A 21106-nucleotide genomic window follows, 5' to 3' on the forward strand; every position below is an offset into this window, starting at 1 on the left:
GAGGTGAAGGTCTTGTTTCAATCTTTTGCATATCGTTTTCCAGTTCTGCCAGCACCATCTGTTGAAAAGACTATCACCTCCCCATGCGAGATATTTAGGTGTTTTGTCAAAAATCAGTTGGCTGTATGTAGATGCGTTAATTTTTGGATTTTCAACTCTGTTCCATTGATCTATGTATCTTTCATTGTACCAGTACCAAGCTGTTTTGACCACTGCAGCCATGTAGTAAATTTTGAAGTTAGGAAGTGTAGGAAGTGACAGGCCTCCAACCTTATTCTTCTTCTTAAGCAGTGCTATGCTTATCCTGGGTTTCTTTTCTTTCCATATAAAGTTTGTAATTGTTTTTTCCATCTCTTTGAAGAATGTTGTTGGCATTTAGGTTTATGTCTGCCAAGACTTGGTTTGTTTGTTCTTCTGGAAGCCAGAATTATTTGTAACTGGTAGACATCTAAGATGCAACTACTGGTCTCTCCAAGTACTGAAGAAACCAGAGTGATGAAAATTGAAAATGCTTGGTTGGAATCACGTGTTCCAATGGACTAATGGGACATATGAACATTAGTCCCCATGTCTTTGAGACCAGAAGCACTAGATAGTGCCCAGCTACCACTATCAATTGCCATGAAAGCGATCACATTAGAAGATCACAGATAGAGTGAGAGAAAATGTGGAACAAAACTCAGAATTCTGAAAAACACCAGGCTTAGAGTTGGAAAGCCAAGGAAGGAACCAGAAACTATTGCCCTCAGTCACCCTTCAGGTCTGGAATGCAACTCACCCCCAAGGCCCAATTTTCAGCCAAGTAGTAGATAGGTAAACAGGGGGACAATACTGGTAAGGTATACTCACCATGGAATTGTCAAGATCAAAAGGGCAACATTTATCTAAGGACAAAAGGGTTGGGAAGCAAGGTGGGATGGAAATAAGAATCACAGGGAAAAGTAGGATAACTGCAATTACAAGGAGGGATTATGATTGCTGAGATGAAACAAACTGTATTACTTGTTGAATATAAAAGTGATTATTTTCTCTGTATACCTTCACTCAATTCACAATAAAAAGTTTCAGAAAAATAAATGAAGAGACTGGAAAGTGATATGCTAAAGATTGAAACAGGACCTTTACCTCATGCCTTATACAAAAACCAACTGAGCATGGATTAAAACCTAAATGTGAATCCTAGAATTATGATGGCCATCAACGAAAAAATAGGGACAAATGTAAGGGCTCTAATGCAGGGCATATACAGACTACCAAACATTTTGAAAACCATACAAACAAAAGAAGATAATATAGATGATTGGGACGTACTAAAAATTAAAAAGTATGTGCATCAAAAGACTTCACCAAAAGAGTAGAAAGGGAATTCACAGAATAGAAAAAAATCTTTTGCAGCGACACATCAGACAATGGACTAATCTAAAATATATAGGAAACTACAACACCTCTACAAGAAAAAGACAAATAATCCAAGTAAAAAATGGGCTCAGGACATGAACAGACACTCTACCAAAGAGGAGCTCTGGAGAGTCAACAAACATATGAAGAAATGTTCATGATCACTAGCCATTACAGAGATGCAAATCAAAACAACAATGAGCTATCATCTCACACCAGCAATAACAGCAAAGAGCAAAAAAGTACAGGACAATAAATGCTGGTGAGTATGCAGAGAGCTGAGACACTCCTGCATTGTTGGTGGAATTGCAAAATGGTCCAACCACTATGGAAAGCAATATGGCGCTTCCTCAAAAGGTTGGAAATAGAAATACCTTATGATCCAGCAATTCCTCTACTTGGTATTTACCCAGAAGAAATACGAGCCATAATGAATAGATATAAGCACACCAATGTTCAAAGCAGCACTATTTATAATAACAAAAAGATAGAGATAGCCTAAGTGCCCATCAACTGAAGAATGGATACACAAACTGTGGTACCTACACACAATGGAATATTATGCTATCTTGAAGAACAACAAGGACACTGTAAGCTACCACATAATATGGATGAACCTTGAGGGCATTATGTTGAGTGAAATTAGTCACAAAAGGAGAAATACTATGCAGGACCACTACTGTTAAAGACTAAGAAAAAGACCCCATACTTAAGGGGGGAGGGTTCTTTGCTGGTTACCAGACTGTGGACCACAAGGTAGGGAATAGACACAGGACAGTTTGGGTGCTGGGGAAGGGGTCAATACACAAGAGGGGGGAGGGGAATGGAAGAACAAGGCGGATGGGAAAACAATGAGGCAGGTTTGCATGAGCTAAGTGGCACAGAGGTAAATAATGATGTAGGCACAAATTGGAACAACAGGGCTCTGGGATACAGGCATAGTTTCAATGGGTAAAAGGGGAAATACTGTTAAGATGCTAGGCTGTCTTTTGAATCTTGGTTTCCCTTGCATACCATTGTAAAATAGACACTTGAGGGAGAGAGAAAGGAATAGCCAGAAATACCACCATAGAAAACTTGTAAGTCCGTCTTCTGCCTATAAAGGATTGGAATACCTAAAATGGGACTACAACTTGCCCAGTGAAGGAGGCTTCCTGGGGAGCCTCTGCATTGCCTAAGACCATAAGTGGAATCCTGAACCCCATTCCAGATCTTCTGAAGTGGGAAATCTCCATTTGAAAGGACAAGCAGACCAGCCTGGAGCAGCTAGAACAGAAGATACTTCTTGAAAGAAAGACCAACAGGAAAATACAAAACAACAACAGCAGTCCGACTGACTACTACAAGAACAAGAAAGTTGCTCACCCAGGAGACATCAAAGCAAGTGGTCGGGTGCCCTCAGGACAAACCCCCTTCAAAGACTGAGACTCAAGGGGAATATATGAGCAGACATGCAGTCTGACTGGTGACCACGTTGGTCACTGATAAGGGGAAGTGAGGGAAAAACAGCAATGAAGCTGTGAGCCAGTCCGACCACGTCCAATAGACTCCTGTGAACCCGGGTGGAGACCTGGTTGGCCAGCAGTATGGCAAGACCTGGGGACTCCTGGGCCTTGAGTCAGTGACACAGTCACAGAGGGCTTGAGTGGAGAGTGAAGCATTCAGCTGATAAGAAGCAAGGGGATATGCACAAGAACACCCACACTTGCAGACAATACCCACTTGACTTGTCTTCAATGACTAGATGATCAGAGCACAACTCTAAGAAGAAAGAAGAGGGGAAAAAGAGTGATGTGATACAATTTGATGAACTTGACCTACACCTATGGATGCAGTAGCTCAAAAGAGGGAACAAATCGTTACAGTTAGGTCATTTCCAACCCCCTCAGTACACAGGGTAGACAGGGATGGGCAACTTAGACACTGACTACCCAAAATGGGGGTGGGGAGGGGCTACAAAAGCAAGAAGTGACTGACTGGCTTACAAGCTTTCAAGAGGGAGCCTAGATCCAGAGACTGACGATCGACCTCATTGCAGGAAGCGCATGGCCGGAATGGCGCTGGCACGGGCCTGGAAACAAATATCCTGGTTCTACTACCAGTACCTGCTTGTCACTGCGCTCTACATGCTGGAGCCCTGGGAGCGGACTCTGTTCAATTCGATGCTGGTTTCTGTAGTGGGGATGGTGCTGTACACAGGCTACGTCTTCAAGCCGCAGCACATCATAGCCATATTGCACTAGTTTGAAATCGTACCGTGATCACCATGTGACCAAGATCCAGAGGTTCCTGAAGCACCACTCTCTGAAGTTGGAATGGGACTTCACGCGATGTCAACATAAGCAGCCTGATGAATAGGAACACTCAAATTCATGAGTAGGACAGGAAAATAATCCTAACTTGTGTTGTGTTCTTTATTCTTAATTTTAAAAAAGGCTCTTATATAGTAATTTTTATCTATTTTAACATTGTAGTCATTTGTACTTTGATATCAGTATTTTCTTAATCTTTGTGACTGTTTCAATATGACCCCATGGAAGCTTTTCTTAACACAACTGAGTACATTTTAATCGCTTTCTATTTTTAAAATCCAAAGGCATTAGTTGGCTTTATTGCTGTTGCTATTGTATGGCATATACATCAGCCTGGATGTATTTCTACACTTGACCAAAGTTTTGTAAGAAACAATACAAGACATAGGGCCAGAGGGAGGGGAGGGACAATATTTTATTGAGTACTACTTACAAAAGACTCCCTGTAAATTCGAACTCAGGAGTCCAGTTTAAGTTATCTAGATTCCACTCTATGTAGCAGCTTTTGCTTTAAAACTATGAAAGCTTTTCCTAACAATGGAAAACAGATCCTGCTAAAGTTAAAATAAAGGAACATTTCACCTTTTAAATATTTAATTCTTACTAAAACTTATGTCCAGAAAACTTATGATGATGATTCTTATGACCAAAGGTTCTCAATTGGCTAGATAGTATTATTATGTAATCCTTATATACTATATAATGTTTTTAACAGAAGTGAATCAATTTCCTATAGGGCCACTGTTAACAGTGTACTTCCTTAATTTATTTTTATGATTGTAATGGGTACTGTAAATGCATCTGCACATTGCAGTAAGATATGAGATGAATTGTTAAAAATTAGAGCAAAAAAGTGTAACCTTGGTTAATATCCTTTCATCCTTTGTATTTTTTAAAAAAGATTTCTATTCCTTAAATGTAAAATGACTACCTTTATTTTTTTGGTGTAAACACATTAAATTCAAAGAGGAAAAAAAAAAAGAGGGAGCCTAGATCCAAAGAGCATGGAGGAAGGTAGAATTTCCACTGAGTAGTATCCAATCTGTCTGTGTGGGGCTGATGAAAGGAGACGGGGATAGGACTCTTGTGGTACAGTAGTGAATAATTGCTATCAGGACTGACTGTGAGGGTTGGAAATGTAAAAATAGACGTTTGGTAACAAAAGGAGGGGAGTGGTTGACTTTGCAGTCCAGGAGCAGAGGTCCCTGGGACCATCAAGGAAGAAGAGTGGAGTGCAGGGCCCTACTCAGAGAAACAGTGATGCCAGAGATGGAGGCAGAGATGACGACGTGGAGAGTTGGAATGGCTGGGGACTTTAGTCCCAGAGAGGGAGAGGGGCTGTCTGCTGAAGACCAGGAGGCAGGCTTGCAGGGTATACCCTTTAGTTGGTTGATGATGCATGGAGGGGACTGTAACCATGGCAATGAAACGATATATGATAGGATGAATGTAAAGGTAATGTTCTCCTGTGTAAACTATCACATAATTCACAATAAAACATTAAAAAAAAAAATTTTAACAAGATCATTCTAGAAATAGTTAATCAATTTACTTTTAGGAAATCCAGTGCCAGCCAGACAAGACTGTTAAAGTTACTACACAAGAGAATTCATGTCTTTCTAATAAACAGTGCTAACATACATCCAATACAATAAATAAATAAATTGGTCTTTTGCACTAGATTTGCCTAACACTGTATGTTCTTTGATTTCTTGAGTGCTTGGTCCATAATCATTGATTTGTAAAATGAAATCTTTTGACAACTTCAATCTTTTGTTTATTATGTTATTTACTGGTCTACTTGTGAGGATTTTTGTTTTCTTTACATTGAGTTGTAATCCATACTGAAGGCTGCTTGTTGGTCTATGTACAAGTTCCACATGAGCACAATTAAGTGTTCTGGAATTTCCATTCTTCACAATCTTATCTATTATGATCCTTACGGTTGAATGCCTTTGATAACTACAAAACCACAAGTAAACATATTTCTGGTATTCTCTGATTTCAGTCAAGATCCAGCTGACGTTGGCAATGGTCCCTCTCTCCTTCTTCCCAGTCTTAGTCTGGGAGCTCCACTGAAACCTACCCACCATGGGTGACTCTGAAATATTTGAGATACCAATGACATATTCTCCAGAACCACAGTAACATGCAAATCACTACAGTTCAACAAGACGACAGACAAGTGGCAGAGACTAGGCCTAAAGCGTGATCTTATTCACATTTCATATACTAAGCATCAGTTGTCAATTTAAAATCAAGTTATTCAAGTTATTTATACCTTCAACATAGGTCATGCCACTGAGAGTTTTAACACAAAAAAATAGGGCGATGAAAGTTCTAGACATGGATACAAAGATGAAGATCATTAAGGCCTATGATAATGCAAAGAAAATTAGTGAAATAGCAAGAATTGTCTCACTTGACCACTCTGACAATTATTAAGGAGTCCTGGTGTGGCACTGTGGGATAAAGCACAAGCCCTCAAAGTCAGTTTGAACCACAAGGTTGGCAGTTCAAACTCACCAGTCGCTCCTTGGGAATCCTATACAGGGTCACTATGAGTTGGAACCGACTTGACAGCAACAGTAGGATAGAACAGAATTTTCAAGACAGTTGAACAGACAACTGGCATAACAAAATAGACAGTTTTAACAATTTGAGGCAAGGACCCATTCACTAGTTGAAGAACCTACTGATGATTTGGATATGAGACCAAATCCAGAAGATTACTAAAACTTTATGGACAACTAAAAACCTGAATGAACCTCAAGAGAAATACCACCATAAGTATTTTAATATCAGCAAGAGTTGGTTTTATAACTTCAAACACAGATTTGGCTACCGTAAAGTGTGTACAAACGGAGAAGCAGGAAGCACCTATTTAATGATGCCAAAAATTCAAGGATAAGCTGGACAAAGTAGAAGAGGAAAAGAGAGAAGCTATCAAAAATGTTTACTGTGAAAGAATTAGTTGGAGAATTTTCAAAAATAAACCAGGGTCTTCAGCTGCTTAAAAATAAGGACCCAAGCACTAATTGCTTTGCTAAAGTAAACAGACAGACCAGGGAAGCAGTGAAATATCACTGCAAAATACATGAACAATAAAACAAAATGACACATAGATTAACTCTGATTTATTTTCTGACTAGAAATGCCATCCTCACTTTCCAGGGATCCAGGTGGTCCAGACCTTCCACAAATGGAATTATTACAACAACTGACAAAATGTTGGTGTCATCCAACTCTTCATCTTCAGAGTACATTTTTATGATTTGTGTACTTTTTCACGTATGTGTAAAATATATTTATGTAAATTTATATGTAATGTTTCCAATTCCAAAAGACAAAGGCCGGATTGATAAAGATTCTGGTATGGCAATAAAAGGCAATAATAAAAAAGAATGATATTCAACTTATGTCAAAACCAACCCACAACAAAGTGGTCAGAATAGAGGAACCCTCCATTTTTTCTTATAAAGGCTTCATAGAAGAGATGAGATTTGAGTAAAACCATGATGCACAGGATGATAGCAGACGGAGGGCATTCACTCAAACAATGCTGTGACATGTCAAGAAAAGGCATCATCTGAATAGTGTAATATTTGGAGTAAGGATTTTGTTTGTTCTTGTTTTAGTGAGGGAAAAGAAACTGGAATAAGTTATAAAGGCACAAAAAAGGAAATGTTTCTGTTTAATAGACTTTAGGAAGAGCTAACTGATGGGCTGCTGTAGGGGCAGACAGAAGGGAAATCAGAGAGGGCTGAAGAGATAACTCCATGGCCTAAAACCACAAGGCCCATGGTTAGAACCCACCAGCCTCTCCGCAGGAGAAAGATGAGGCTTTCTGCTCCCACGAAGATTTAGCAACCTCAAAAACCAACTCAAAGGCACTTAGTAACACCAGCAGCCCAAGTTGAGTTACACAAGTTGAGAAGCTCTGCTCTAAATTTCTCATCATTCTTCTGTAAACATTCTTCCAAATAATATTTACTTTTCTACCAGTCTGTGGTACGGTGAACTTATTTGATATGGCTCTTCTATCATCAGTCTTTGTAACTCCCATCAAATAATTGCAAATAGGGTGTATGAGACTCTGAATACAAGATTGGTTAGTTTTGTCATCCCACTAGATTTAAAAGGCACAATCTCTGAAGTAGGGAACAGATGATCCCAGGACCATCCGTGAAAGGAAAGGCAGTAGCACAGAGAATGAACAGAGTGTGTTCCCCACCCAGAGACCAGTTAGGCCACAGACCAGTGATGCTGAGTGCTTTCAGGCAGGACGCTGGCTTGCAAAATGCCTCTGGGCATTTATCCAAAGCTTTAAAAGACTTTGTAACACTTGCCTGAGCAGGGGAGAGGCCAAGACTGAAAGAGTTAGACCACTTTTGCACAATCCAAACACCTAATTTTGTGCTTAGGTTGCTATTATGTAGTGCCACATATTTTTAATAAATATGTTTGTAAATCTCAACTGAACAACTACATGGCAATTCTTGCTTATACTTACTTGCTCATTTCTCGTAGTAAAGAGCCCTTTAAAATTTGCTTCTGTCTACAAGCTCTCTACTCTTTTCACATCTTCTCATTCCAAGCAAATAAATGATTCTATATCCTCAGAGAAAGTAGTGGTGGTGGTAGTGTGCCATGGTGTCGTTTCCAACTCATAGCGACCCTGTATAGGGTTTCTGAGGTTGTGTATCTTTACAGGAGCAGAGAGCCTCATTTTTCTCCCACGGAGAGGCTGGTAGTTTCAAACTGCTGACCTTGAGATTAGCAGCCTAAATCATAACCACTACACTACCAAAGCTCCTTCCTCTCAAAGAGAGGCTATCAAAAACCAAACTCTAGAGAAAACAAACAAGATGGCGGAGAGAGTAGAAGTGCAGTGAGGTGCTCCATCTTGGCCAAGCTGCCATCTTGGGCAAGACCAAGTAGGGAAACGATCAGAGCACAACAGAAGCCTGACAGAACCGCAGAGATAACGTGCCAACAAGCAGAATGCTGGACCTTATCCAGAGAAGCAGCGACACCAGAGACAGAGGCAGAGATGGGGACAGGGAGAGGGGTAGCTTCAGCTGAGTTCTCTAGATTCATGGGAAGAGAGGGAGTAAGAGCTAGTAGCAGGAGGCAGACTTGCAGAATGTTCCCTTTGGAGGTGTAAATTATTATACATGCCTAAGTGGGTTTTTTTGTTTTGTTTTGCTTTTTTAAAAGAGCTAAAATGAACAGAGAGAAATACTGTTAACTGATAGTATGTGGAGAGGATTATAATCATTGTAATGAAACAAGGTGTATGATTTGTTGAATATGAAACTGTCTAACATCTTCTTGCTATTACCCCATTATTTAACTTTTCAATTCACATCAGGGCCATCTAATATGCCATCCTGTACTAAAGAAAGGCATGCTAAATAAAAGCATCCACCTATTCTTTAAAGGAATCCTGGTGTGGTGCTGTAGGATAAGCACTGAACCAGAAGGTCTGCAGTTCAAACCCACCAGCCACTTCTCAGAAACCCTATATAGGCACACTACGAGTTGGAACCAATCCTACCACACTAACAAAAACAACTCTTTAAAAAGGGCTTAAATTGGCAACTTCATGCTACTTAAATAAAGCAGCTCAACCAAAAACTACTATAATCAGCTATCAAGTGAATTAACGATAACTTCATATTCTTTTACACATATTCTTCCATCATAGAGATACAGAAGAATGGAGGAAGAGAGGAAGAAATGGCTTGCCGAATCATTAGCTACTTTCCCATATATTACCAAATTTGAGTCAAAACACCAAAATATTATATTGAACACTAGGACATTTTTTTTTTCAGAGTTCTGTTCAATAAGTGAGCTCGTACTACAAATTTTAGAACAATATACATTTCAAGGTAAGTGCTGTTTTTTGCTGGCATCACACTGGCCTTAAACTTCATACTCCCATACAACCAACTATTCATGTTAAGATATGATAGTTTTTATACTTCAGTTACTTATTGTTGTTGTTGTTATGTGCCTTCGAGTCGGTTCCGACCCATAGCGACCCTGTATAGGGTTTCCGAGGGTGTAAATCTTTACGGGAGTAGAAAGCCTCATCTTTCTCCCGCGGAGCAGCTGGTAGTTTCGAACCGCTGACCTTAAGGTCCGCAGCCCGATTCGTAACCACTACGCTACCAGAGCAGTTACTTATAATTACCTTTAAATTACATGATAAAGTTTCAAGCCTTATCATGGTGTCCAAATAATTCTCCCTTTCTATTACTAAGGCAGTAATACTTTATTTCGAAGTCAGACTTCTAGCAAATCCAACCTCAGAAATACAGCCTAAAGACAAGTGATTCTGAAAGAGTCAAAATAATAAGGTGCCAAAAGGCCACTTGCAATTCAATACAAATTATTTACATAACAGATTTTGAGGAAAACACTGGAAAAGAGCACAAAATAAAAGATGATATTCAAAATAATTCTGAACCATCCAGAAGAGAACAGACTATTAGTGGGTAAGATAAACACACATATCGCAGGTTTTAGACATATTTATGATATGGTGAATAACTTTTAAATCTGTCCAGGTTAACATGGTTAGCATGTCAACTGTGACATAATATCTCACAGATTTTATTGAAAATCTGGTTTTCAACAATACAAGAAACTGTATGGAAAAATAATAACACATTATATATATGCAAAAGGAGGAGCTTCAAAAAAGTTCATGGAAAAATTCTGTTTCTCTCAATTCCATTTTCCACTCACTTTTTGATGCCCCCTCATTCTTAAAAAACCATGAAACAATATCCCTGAATATGCAAAGTGCTTCCATTAAACTGACAAGGAAAACACAACTGATTTCAATCTTATCTATGTTTTATTTATCATGTTATTTTCTTTTCATTGAGTTAACTGTTGTTGTTGTTGTGTGCCGTCGAGTCGGTTCCGACCCATAGCGACCCTGTACAGGGTTTCCGAGGCTGTACATGAAGAATAATAACAAAACTAGGGATTAAATTACTTTAAAAAGCTTCAGGCTTGGCATTTAAGAACTTTGATTCCTAATGGTGGTGGTTATGTGCTGTGGAGTCGGTTCCGACTCATAGCAATCCTGTACAGGGTTTCCGAGGCTATAAATCTTTACAGGAGCAGAAAGCCTCCTCTTTCTCCAGAAGAACAGCTGGTAGTTTCGAATTGCTGACCTTAAGGCCCACAGCCCGATTCATAACCCTTAATAGGATCAAACAAAACTCTAAAATCTAAGGTTAAATATAAATAGGAGGACAAATGCTGAACTACAACGTATTTTAAAATAAAAAATCAGAAAATTTGGAAAACTCTGTGACTGTCGCTGACTCTTCCTTCAAATGTGATAAGAACAGACCCTACTCTTAGAGCTCCAATTCCTTTTCAAAGCAGGTTGTTCTAAAGAGAATTCAGCAACAAATTCTTTTTTGAAACCAGACACATTCATTTGCTAAAATGTTTAGTACTGTTTCAAAGTAGGAATACATTTTAAGTTTTTATTTCTATTAGCTGAGCTCAAGTTCCAACCAAAGTGATTGCACGCCCCCCATCTTTTACCTGCCCTAACAGTGCATAAATCTATTGTAATGACTTTTATAATAAAAGCACTATCAGAAAGAGAGATGAGGATGGGAAGAATAACAGCAGTTATGAAAAGATAAAACTAATGTTAGTATTAGTTACTGATGATGGTGATGATAGAAGTCTATAAAATGACATACGGTACTGGGCAAATGTGCTGTAATAAAGATTTAAAGTGTTAAAAAAAAGCAAAGATGTCACTTTGCAGACTAAGGTGCGCCTAACTCAAGCCATGGTATTTTTAATCACTTCATATTCTGGTGTGGTGCTGTATTATCAGCACTAGCCCATAAACCACAAGGCTGTCAGTTCAAACTCACCAGCTGCTCCTTGAAAACCCTATACAGAGTTACTATGAGTCAGACCTGACTCTATGGCACTTAACACAACAATGCAAATGAAAGCTGGACAATGAATAAGAAGGCAAAGAAGAATTGATGCCTTTGAATTATGACGCTGGTGAAGAATACTGAGTATACCATGGGCTGCCAAAAGAATAAACACATCAATACTTGGAAAAAGTATTCCCAGAATGCTCCGTAAAAGCAAAGATGGCGAGACTTTTTCTCATGTACTCTGAATAGACGACATCCAGATTTGTAAAGCAGAGAGTCAACAAAAAAGAGGAAGACCCTCAACGAGATGGATTCACACATTGGCTGCAACAGGGATTCAAACATAGTATTCATTTTGAGGATGGTACAGAAACAGGCACTGCTTCATTCCGTTGTACATAGGGGGTTACTATGAGATGGAATCAACTCTAAGGCACCTAACAATAACAAATGTACCAATGCTGGATTTCCAGTTGTGACAGATGTACGATGAATAAGAAGGTACCAACAGTGCAAACTGGGTAAAGAGAACACAGGTACTTTCTGTATAATCTTTACAACTTTCTGTTAATTTAAAATTTTTTTAAAGGCAGAGAGCATTATTAGGATATTATTTACAAATTCCCCCAATCCCTAGAAGTGGGAATGTTCAACAATCATGCAATGACAGGCAATATGTACACAAATCATGCATTTATGCTCAAGTGTGTACTGGTATGTTGTATCTATTTTTTGTGACCTAAAGCATAAAGGGCAGGGCTGGTGTTGTGCTGTAAAAGAAGGGTTCAAGCCCATCAGCTGATTCTTGGAAATGCTATACATTTATCTAAGTTGAAAATATAACAGAATACAAAAATCAAGTCACTTTTTCTTAGATAAGCTAGGAAAAATTTAGTCTCAACCTTAGTTTGGTGTTAGACCATAAGAAACCAGTTTCCAACTGGAATATATGCAATAAGAATTTCCTAAGTACCTTAAATGTGCTAGATGCTGTAACAGAAGATTATTAAGACACTAAATTTATAATCTGAGACACAGCAGTAAATCAGTAAACAACAGTACGTTGTTGTTGCTGTCAAGTGCCGTCAAGTCGGTTCAGACTCATAGCAACTCTGTGTAGATTTCCAAGGAGCAGCTGGTGGTTTTGAACTGCAGTCCAGTGCTTATCCAACAATGCCACACCAGGACTCCAGTTTAAGTGTCATGGTAGAGGTACGTACTGAAACAAATTGTAGTGTTATCAATCAGAAGTGGATGCTGTACTAAGGAAGGTTTTAGAAAGAGTGAAAAGGGAAGAAAGGAAAGTTGACTATTACATTTTCCATGGCAGCAATTCCTTATGCTAACCAGATCTTTAATGATTCAGTACACCTAAAAATTATATAAAACCAGTTCCTGAAAAGACAGCATATGGTCTTCTAAAAGAAAACATGGTCTTCAAAGATGTCATTCAATTTCAAACAACTGTCTAGAATGGTTAACGTTAGGAAGAAAAACAGAAAACTAAATAATTTCTTGGGATACTCTTCAGCAAATGAAAGACTACACAAAACTTCACAGAATTACAAAATTTCCCCAAGCAGTCATTCCAGTTTACTAGAAGTGAAGCTATTCTGCCAGACCTATAGCTTTTACATTCTCCCTTAGCCTTCAGCATTAACTTTAAGCTCCCTATCTATCTCATCATGGAGCTCTGGTAGCATAGTGGTTACGAATCGGGCTGTGAACCGCAAAGTCAGCAGTTTGAAACTACCAGCTGCCCCGCGGGAGAAAGATGAGGCGTTCTGCTCCCATAAAGATTAACAGCCTCAGAAACCCAATGCAGGGTCGACTATGAGTCGGAACCGACTCCACGGCACATAACAACAACTATCTACCTCATCAGGTAGCATGTTCTCAACTTCTCAGTTCCCCTTCATCAGGAGAGGGGAAATTAGAAGTTGTATAATACAAGTTATAAAGAACAATCCCAAAACTTGTCTAAAAATTTATAAACAACCAATCATAAAGCTAAATTAAAATTACATTTATAATCACTACTTAAAATGAGGGGGCGATAAAGGCATGGAGTGACTGGCTTACAAGTTTTGAAGAGGGAGTTTAGTTTACGTGTGTGCAGGGGAAGGCCGAGTCCCCACAAAATAGTTTTCAACTTGTCTAGATGGGCCTAGGGAAAAGAGATGGGGATAGGATTCTTATGATTCAATAGTGAGTAATTGTTATCATGACTAACTGCGACTGTCACAACTGTAAAGGTTGAAGTTTTGTAACATAAACAGGTGAGTAGTTAATCTTACAGTCCAAAAAAAAAGGACCCTAGGACCATGAATGAAGAAGAGTACAAGCAAAATGTGAGACCTTATCCAAAGAAGCAATGACATCAGAGATGGAGACAGAGGTCGGGGCATGGAGAGAGGGAGCAGCTGAGGACTCTAGATTCATGGGAAGTGAGGGACTGAGAGATGGCAGCCAGGAGGTAGACTTGCAGAATGTACCCTTGGTGGTATAAATTATTATACATGCCTGAGTGTTTAAAAAAAAAAAGAGCTAAAATGAATAAAGAGAAATACTGTTAACTGATACTACAGGGAGGGGATTATAGTCATTGTAATGAAACAAGGTATATGATTTGTTGAATGTGAAATTGATGATCTACCCTGTAAACTTTCACTCAATTCACAATATAAACTTTTAAAAAAAAGACTGTATATGAATGCTCAAAGCTTTATTCATAATAGTCCCAAACTGTTACCCAAATCTCTTAAAAAATAAATAAATATATATATATACACATACCTACATACATACATACATACATACATATATAGGCTGCTAACCACAAGGTTAGCAGTTTGAATCTCTCTGGGAGAAAGATGAGGCTTTCTGCTCTCTTAAAGATGTATATTCTCAGAACAGTATAAAGGGGGCTATGAGCTGGAACTAGCGTAGTGGTTATGAATCGGGCTGCGAACCTCAAGAACAGCAGTTCAAAACTGCCAGCTGTTCTGGCGGGAGAAAGATGAGGCTTACTGCTCCCGTAAAGATTTGTTGTTGTCAGGTGTCATCGAGTCGGAACCGACTCATAGCGACCCCAATGTCCGATCCTGGGCCAACCTCACTACCGCTGCCACACTTGAGTCCATCAATGATGCCACCTGGCCAATCCATCTCGTTAGGGGTCTTCCTCTTTTTCTCTGACCCTCCACCTTACCCAGCATGACATCCTTCTCCAGCGACTGTTTCCTCCAGACAATATGTCCAAAGTATGAGAGACAAAAGCTCAGCCATCCTGGCCTCCAAGGAGCACACTGGCTACACTTCTTCCAAAACAGATCTATTGGTTCTTTTGGCAGCCCATGGCACTTTCAGTATTATCCTCCAACACCACAACTCAAAGGCATCAATTCTTCTACGATCTTCCTTATTTACTGTCCATCTTTCACATCCGTAAAGATTTACAGCCTCGGAAATCCTGTACAGGGTCACTGTGAGTCAGAACCGACTCCACGGCACACAGCAACAACAATGAGCTGGAACTAACTGGACAGCACACATCAACCACCATCATCACATGTATGTATGGAGTCCTGGTGTGGCACTGTAGGATAAGCACTGTACTTCAAACCACCAGTTGCTCCATGGGAGAAAGATGAAGTCTTCTTCTCCCAAAAAGACTGGCAGCCTCAGAAACTTTATACAGGGTCACTGTAAATTGAAACAGGCTCAAACAGCCCGTAACAAGAATATGTATACTTATATATATCAAACAGCCACAATAACAATGAAGAATTACTGATACATGTAATAACAGCTATTGAGTCTGCTCCAACTCAGGGACCCTGTGTAATATTTTTGAAGCTTTAAATCTTTGTGAGATCAGAAAGCTTCATCTTTCTCCCTACTAGCGGCTGATGGTTGTGCTTCACATAAATAATACTCAAAACAACCATGTAGAGTGAAAAAAAATCAGACACAAAGAAAATATATTTATGATTTCACATATTAAAAGTTCTAGAACAGACAAACCTAATAAATCCAAGCTGGGGGGAGGGGGAAGGCGACAAAAAAACAGAGGCTGCATTTACCATGGACAGGAGCAAAGACTAACTAGGAGGGAGTATGAGGAAATTTTCTGAAATGAGGGTAATGTTCTATATCTACATAACCTATACTTCAGTTATGTTAAGTGTATGCATTTGGAAAAATTCAACAAATGATACATTTAAGATTTCTGCAACTCATTTGGTAATTTTACTTTACAAAGAAATAATGGTAAATAAATATTAAACTCTAACTAGTGATATGCAAGCTGAAGTTATTTTAGAATGTAAAGTACGATATCTGCAACTTACTTTAAAATGCATTCTAAAACATAAGCCTCACTAATGGAGTCCTGGTGTGGTGCTATGGGTTAATGTGCTAGACTGCAAAGTTATTTGAACTGCAAGGTCGGTGGTTCAAGCTCACCTCAGAAATCCTATACAGGGTCGTTAGGGGTTGGAATGGACTCGATGGCACTTAACAACAACAACAATGGACTATCAGAAGACTGGTTAGATGGACGGATATATTAAAGTCAAAAGTAGTAAAAAAAATGTATAGAAGCTATAATTAATACCACACACAAGTTAAAATTTGCTGAAGACAATTCAAAAATGATTGTAGCAATACATAGACAGGAAGCTTTCAGAAACTCAGAAGAGGACATGGAACAAAGATACCATTGCTGATGTCAGATCATCTTGGCTGAAAGCAGAGAACACCAGAAAGATATTTTACTGACTTTGTAAAGGCATTCAACTGTGTGGATCATGACATACAGAGAACATTGCAAAGAATGGGAATTCCAGACACTTAATTGTGCTCATGTGGAAACTGTATACTGACTAAGAAGCAGTCATTCAAACAGAACAACAGGGTCCTGTGTGGTTTCAAAATCAGAAAAGGTTGTCTCCTTTCACCAAACTTATTCAATTTGTATGCTGAGTAAATAATCCAAGAAGCTGGAATATACGAAGAGAAATAAGGACTGGATGAAGGCTCATTAATAACTTGCAATATGTAGATGAGAAAATCTTGCTTGCAGAAGACACTTGAAAGTACTTACCAATATAGATCAAAGAATACAGCCTTTGGCAAGGATTATAAATCAATGCTAAAACAAAAATTCTCACAAATGGATCAATAGACAATATCATGATAAATGGCGAAAAGATTGAAGTTGTCATGGATTGTATTTTACTTGGATCCATAATCAATGCTCATGAAAGCAGAAGTCAAAAAATTAAAACAATATATTGCATTGTGCAAATGATGCAAAAGAGTTAAAGAGCAAAAATGTCACTTTGAAGCCTATGGTGTGTCTGATCCAAGGGATGGTATTTTCAATTGCCTCAAATGCATGTGAAAGTTGGACAAAAATAAGGAAGACCACAGAATAATCAATGCATTTATATTATGGTGTTGGCAATGAATACTTAAAGTACCATGGACTTAGAGAAAAATAAACAAATCCATCTTGGAAGCAGTGTAGTCAGAAGACAACTTAGAAGCAAGGATGACGAGAGTTCCCATCTCGTACTTGGGACATGTTATCAGCAGGAACCAGTCCCTACAGTCTCAAGCAAGGAGACCATGCTTGGAAATATAAAGGGTCAGTGAAAAAGAGGAAAACACCCCCCGCCCCGCCCCTTCCCCAGTGAGAGTGGCTGCAACAATGGGCTCAAACATACGGTGACAATGGCACAGGACCAGGCAGTGTTTTGTTCTGTTGTGCATAGTGTCACTATAAGTGCAAGCCGCCCCAATGGAGGTTTTATTAACAACCTAACTAGGTGGCTGGGTGATAAGGACTATTCTTTCGATTTTTCTGTATGGTTAGAAATTTTCAAAATAAAATGCTACAGAATAATATTTAATGAGCAAATGAGGCCAGACACAAAAGAGTTAATACCGTATAATTCAATATATCACTCTAAAACAAACAAAACTATTGTAGAGTGATGCATTCAGCTGATATGAAGTGAGGAGAGACACACAAGAACACCCAAACTTGCAGATGGTACCCATTTGACCTAGTCTTGGTGGCTTGTTAATCAGAACTAGACTAGAGGAAGACTTAAAAAAAAAATTGATAAAGGAAACCAGGGTAAACTGCTACAAATTGGTGAACTTGACCTATATTCATGGAGGTAGTAGCTCTAAATACCAACAGAGAGAGAAGGAGTCTTCACATCAAGTATCAACACTATCCCCTCTGTACACAGCATATATTGGGACAGGCAACTTAGACATTGGCTAACTAAATGAGGGGGCAATAAAGACACAAAGAGATCTGCCCACAATCTTTCAAGAGAGAGCTGAGTTTAAGAGTTTTTGAGGGAAGACAGTGTCCCCACTGAATAGTTTTCATCTTGTCTAGATGGGTTTGGTAAAAAGAGATGAGGAAAGATTCTTATCATTCAACAGTGAGTAACTGTTATCAAGAATAGTTGCAACTGTCACAATTGTAAAGGTAGAAGTTTTCTAACAAAAATGGGGGATTAATCAAAGCTCTCCCCTCTGAAGAAAAAATTCAAGCCTCGACTTTAGTTATTGAGAGATTCTCTGGGCAAATTATTGAATGATGTAGAAAGCATCAAGAGAAGATGGAAGGAATACACAGAGTCACTGTACCAGAAGGAAATGGTTAATGTTCAACCATTTAAAGAGGTAGCATATGATCAAGAGCCAATGATACTTAAGGAGGAAGTCCAAGGTGCATTGAAGGAATTGGCAAAGAACAAGGCACCAAGAATTGATGGAATAAAAATTGAAATCTTTCAAGAAAGTGAGGTGGCACAGGAGGCACTCACTACATCTCTGCCAAGAAATCTGGAAGACAACTAACTGGCTGACTGACTGGAAGAGATCCATATTTGTGCCCATTCCAAAGAGAGGTGACCCAACGGAATGCAGAAATAATCTGACAATCTCTTTGATATCCCATGTAAATCAAGTATTGCTAAAGGTAATAGAGAAATAGCTACAATCATACACTGACAGAGAAATTCCAGAGGTTCAGGCTGATTCAGAAGAGGCCGTGAAATGACGGATATCATTGCTGATGTCCAATGGATCTTGGCTGAAAGCAGAAAATATAAGAAAGATGTTTACCTGTGCTTTATTGACTACACAAAGGTTTTCGATTGTGTGGGTCATGACAAGCTATGGACAACATTGCAAAGTATGAGTATTCCGAAAACACTTAATTGTGCTCATGAGGAATCTGTCCCTGGACCAAGAGGCAGTTGTTGGAACAGAACACGAGAACACTGAATGTTTGATAATGCGAGAAGCTGGGTTATATGAAGAAAAACATGGCATCAGGATTGGAGAAAGACTCATTAACCACCTGTGATATGCAAATTATACAACCTTGTTTGCTGAAAGTGAAGAGGATTTAAAACATTTACTGATGAAGATCAAAGAGCACAGCCTTCTGTATGGAGTACATCTCAATGTAAAGAAAACAAAAATCCTCACTACTGGACCAATAAACAGCATTCTTATCAACGAAGAAAAGACTTTGAAGATGTCAAGGACTTCATTCTACTTGGAACAACTATCAACACTCACGGAAGCAGCAGTCAAGAAATCAAACGATGTATTACATTAGGCAAATATGCTGCACAAGACCTTTGTAAAGTGTTGAAGAGCAAAGATATCAGCTTGAGGACTAAGGTGCACCTGACCCACCCCAGGGTTATTTTCAATACCTTCATATGTAAGCGAAAGCTGGACAATGAATTAAGGAAGACCGTAGAAGAATTGATGCTTTTGAGTCATGGTGTTGGAGGAGAATATTCAAAGTGCCATGAGCTGCCAAAAGAACCAATAGATCCATTTTGAAAGAAGTGCAGCCAGAATGCTCCTTGGAGGCCAAGGTTGCCAAACTTCGTCTCTCATACTTCGGACATATTGTCAGGAGAGACCAGTCAATGAAGAAGGATATCATGTTTGGTAAGGTGGAGGGTCAAAGAGGAAGACTCCCAACGAGATGGACTGGCCAAGTGGCAGCATCAATGTACTCAAGCATGGCAACAGTAGTGAGGTTGGCCCAGGATCGGGCAGTGTTTCGTTCTGCTGTGCAAAATGTCACTTTGGGTCGGTACCAACTCGATGGCACCAAACAACAACAAATCCCCTCTGTAAACAGGGTAGATAGGGACAGGCAACTTAGGACATTGGCTACCTAAAATGAGGGGGCCATATAGGCACGAAGTGACTGGCTTACAAGGTTTCAAGAGGGAGTTTAACAGTATGGGAAGGGGAGGGGACAAGATGGCGGATCAGGCAGAAGTGCAGTAAAGGCGCTCCGCCAACAACAACACAGAATACCCGACCAAGCAGGCTCAGGGGACGGTCCCAGAACTTTGGACCACATATAAAGAAATATTTAGAAGGTTGGAAGGCTCATAGCTGGGGGAATTTGTGGCAGAAGCAAGAAATCTATTGCTTTCTAGTCCAGGACGCTCAGCTGCTCCAGGAGACAACATCTTGGGTGAGACCACAAGGGGGAAGGATCGTAGCGGCCACAGACAACTGGCAGAACCACTGAGATAAAGGTGTGGACATTCTTTTCTTTTGGTATCTATTCATTGGTCCCTTGCTGTCTATGCACCTCCATTGTGGTGACTATAGGGGTGCCTGAGCTAGTGGGCACCCCAGCCCCACCCTCGGAGGGTGCAACTACACACGCACAGATCTTCTTGAAATTTAAAGAGACAGTGTCCAATTAAAACCAAACGGCCACAGCCAGCCCTGAACTGTTTACAACTAGAAAAAAGGACTGAACAGGGATTACGGACTGGGACAAGCAGACAAAAAGGGAAATAAGTCGAAAATTAAATCCTAACTTACGTTAAAACGACCAACAGTGGTATCTTGAAACTTCTCAGGAAGAAGAGTGAAAAGGGAAGCCCATTTCCTGATCACATCTAACTGGAGGCATGCAGAAAGCATAAAAAATACCAAATACATGCGCATCTAAGTATTAAGTACATAGATAACACCTGAAGATGCCCAAAACAGAAGCAGATGACCATATCTGCACATGTACAGAAACAGGATAAAGTGAATGAGGCAAATGAGCTGGAAGTAGACCTACACTCCACACTGGAAGATTGGCAGACTTTGGAAATGCCTGAGAAGGAATTCCTAAAAATTATTATAAAAGGTATCAAAACACTATACAGTGCAGTTGAGAAAAATAAGGAAGAAGTCAGGGAAATGCTACAGGAACAATCAAATAAGATAGATAGAGTGCTGGAAACAATTCAAAACCTACAGAAAGAGGTACAAACGATTAATAATAGAATGTCAGAAATGGACAATACATTGAAAGGACAAAGGAGTAGAACTGAAGAGATAGAAGCTAGAACTAGTGAGCTAGAAGATAAATCTCTCAACACTACTAAG

General features: G+C 39.4%; 1 protein-coding gene and 1 pseudogene across 3 annotated transcripts in view; one reads left to right on the top strand and one right to left on the bottom strand.

The window, feature by feature from the left end:
* RNF111 (ring finger protein 111) overlaps positions 1–21106 on the bottom strand; it is a 153317-nt gene that overhangs the window by 109390 nt on the left and 22821 nt on the right. The gene's annotated exons all lie outside the window — the stretch shown is intronic.
* On the top strand, positions 3444–6155 carry LOC102837876 (annotated as a pseudogene).

Source organism: Chrysochloris asiatica, unplaced genomic scaffold, assembly GCF_000296735.1.
Source record: "Chrysochloris asiatica unplaced genomic scaffold, ChrAsi1.0 scaffold00004, whole genome shotgun sequence".
Taxonomy (NCBI): domain Eukaryota; kingdom Metazoa; phylum Chordata; class Mammalia; order Afrosoricida; family Chrysochloridae; genus Chrysochloris; species Chrysochloris asiatica.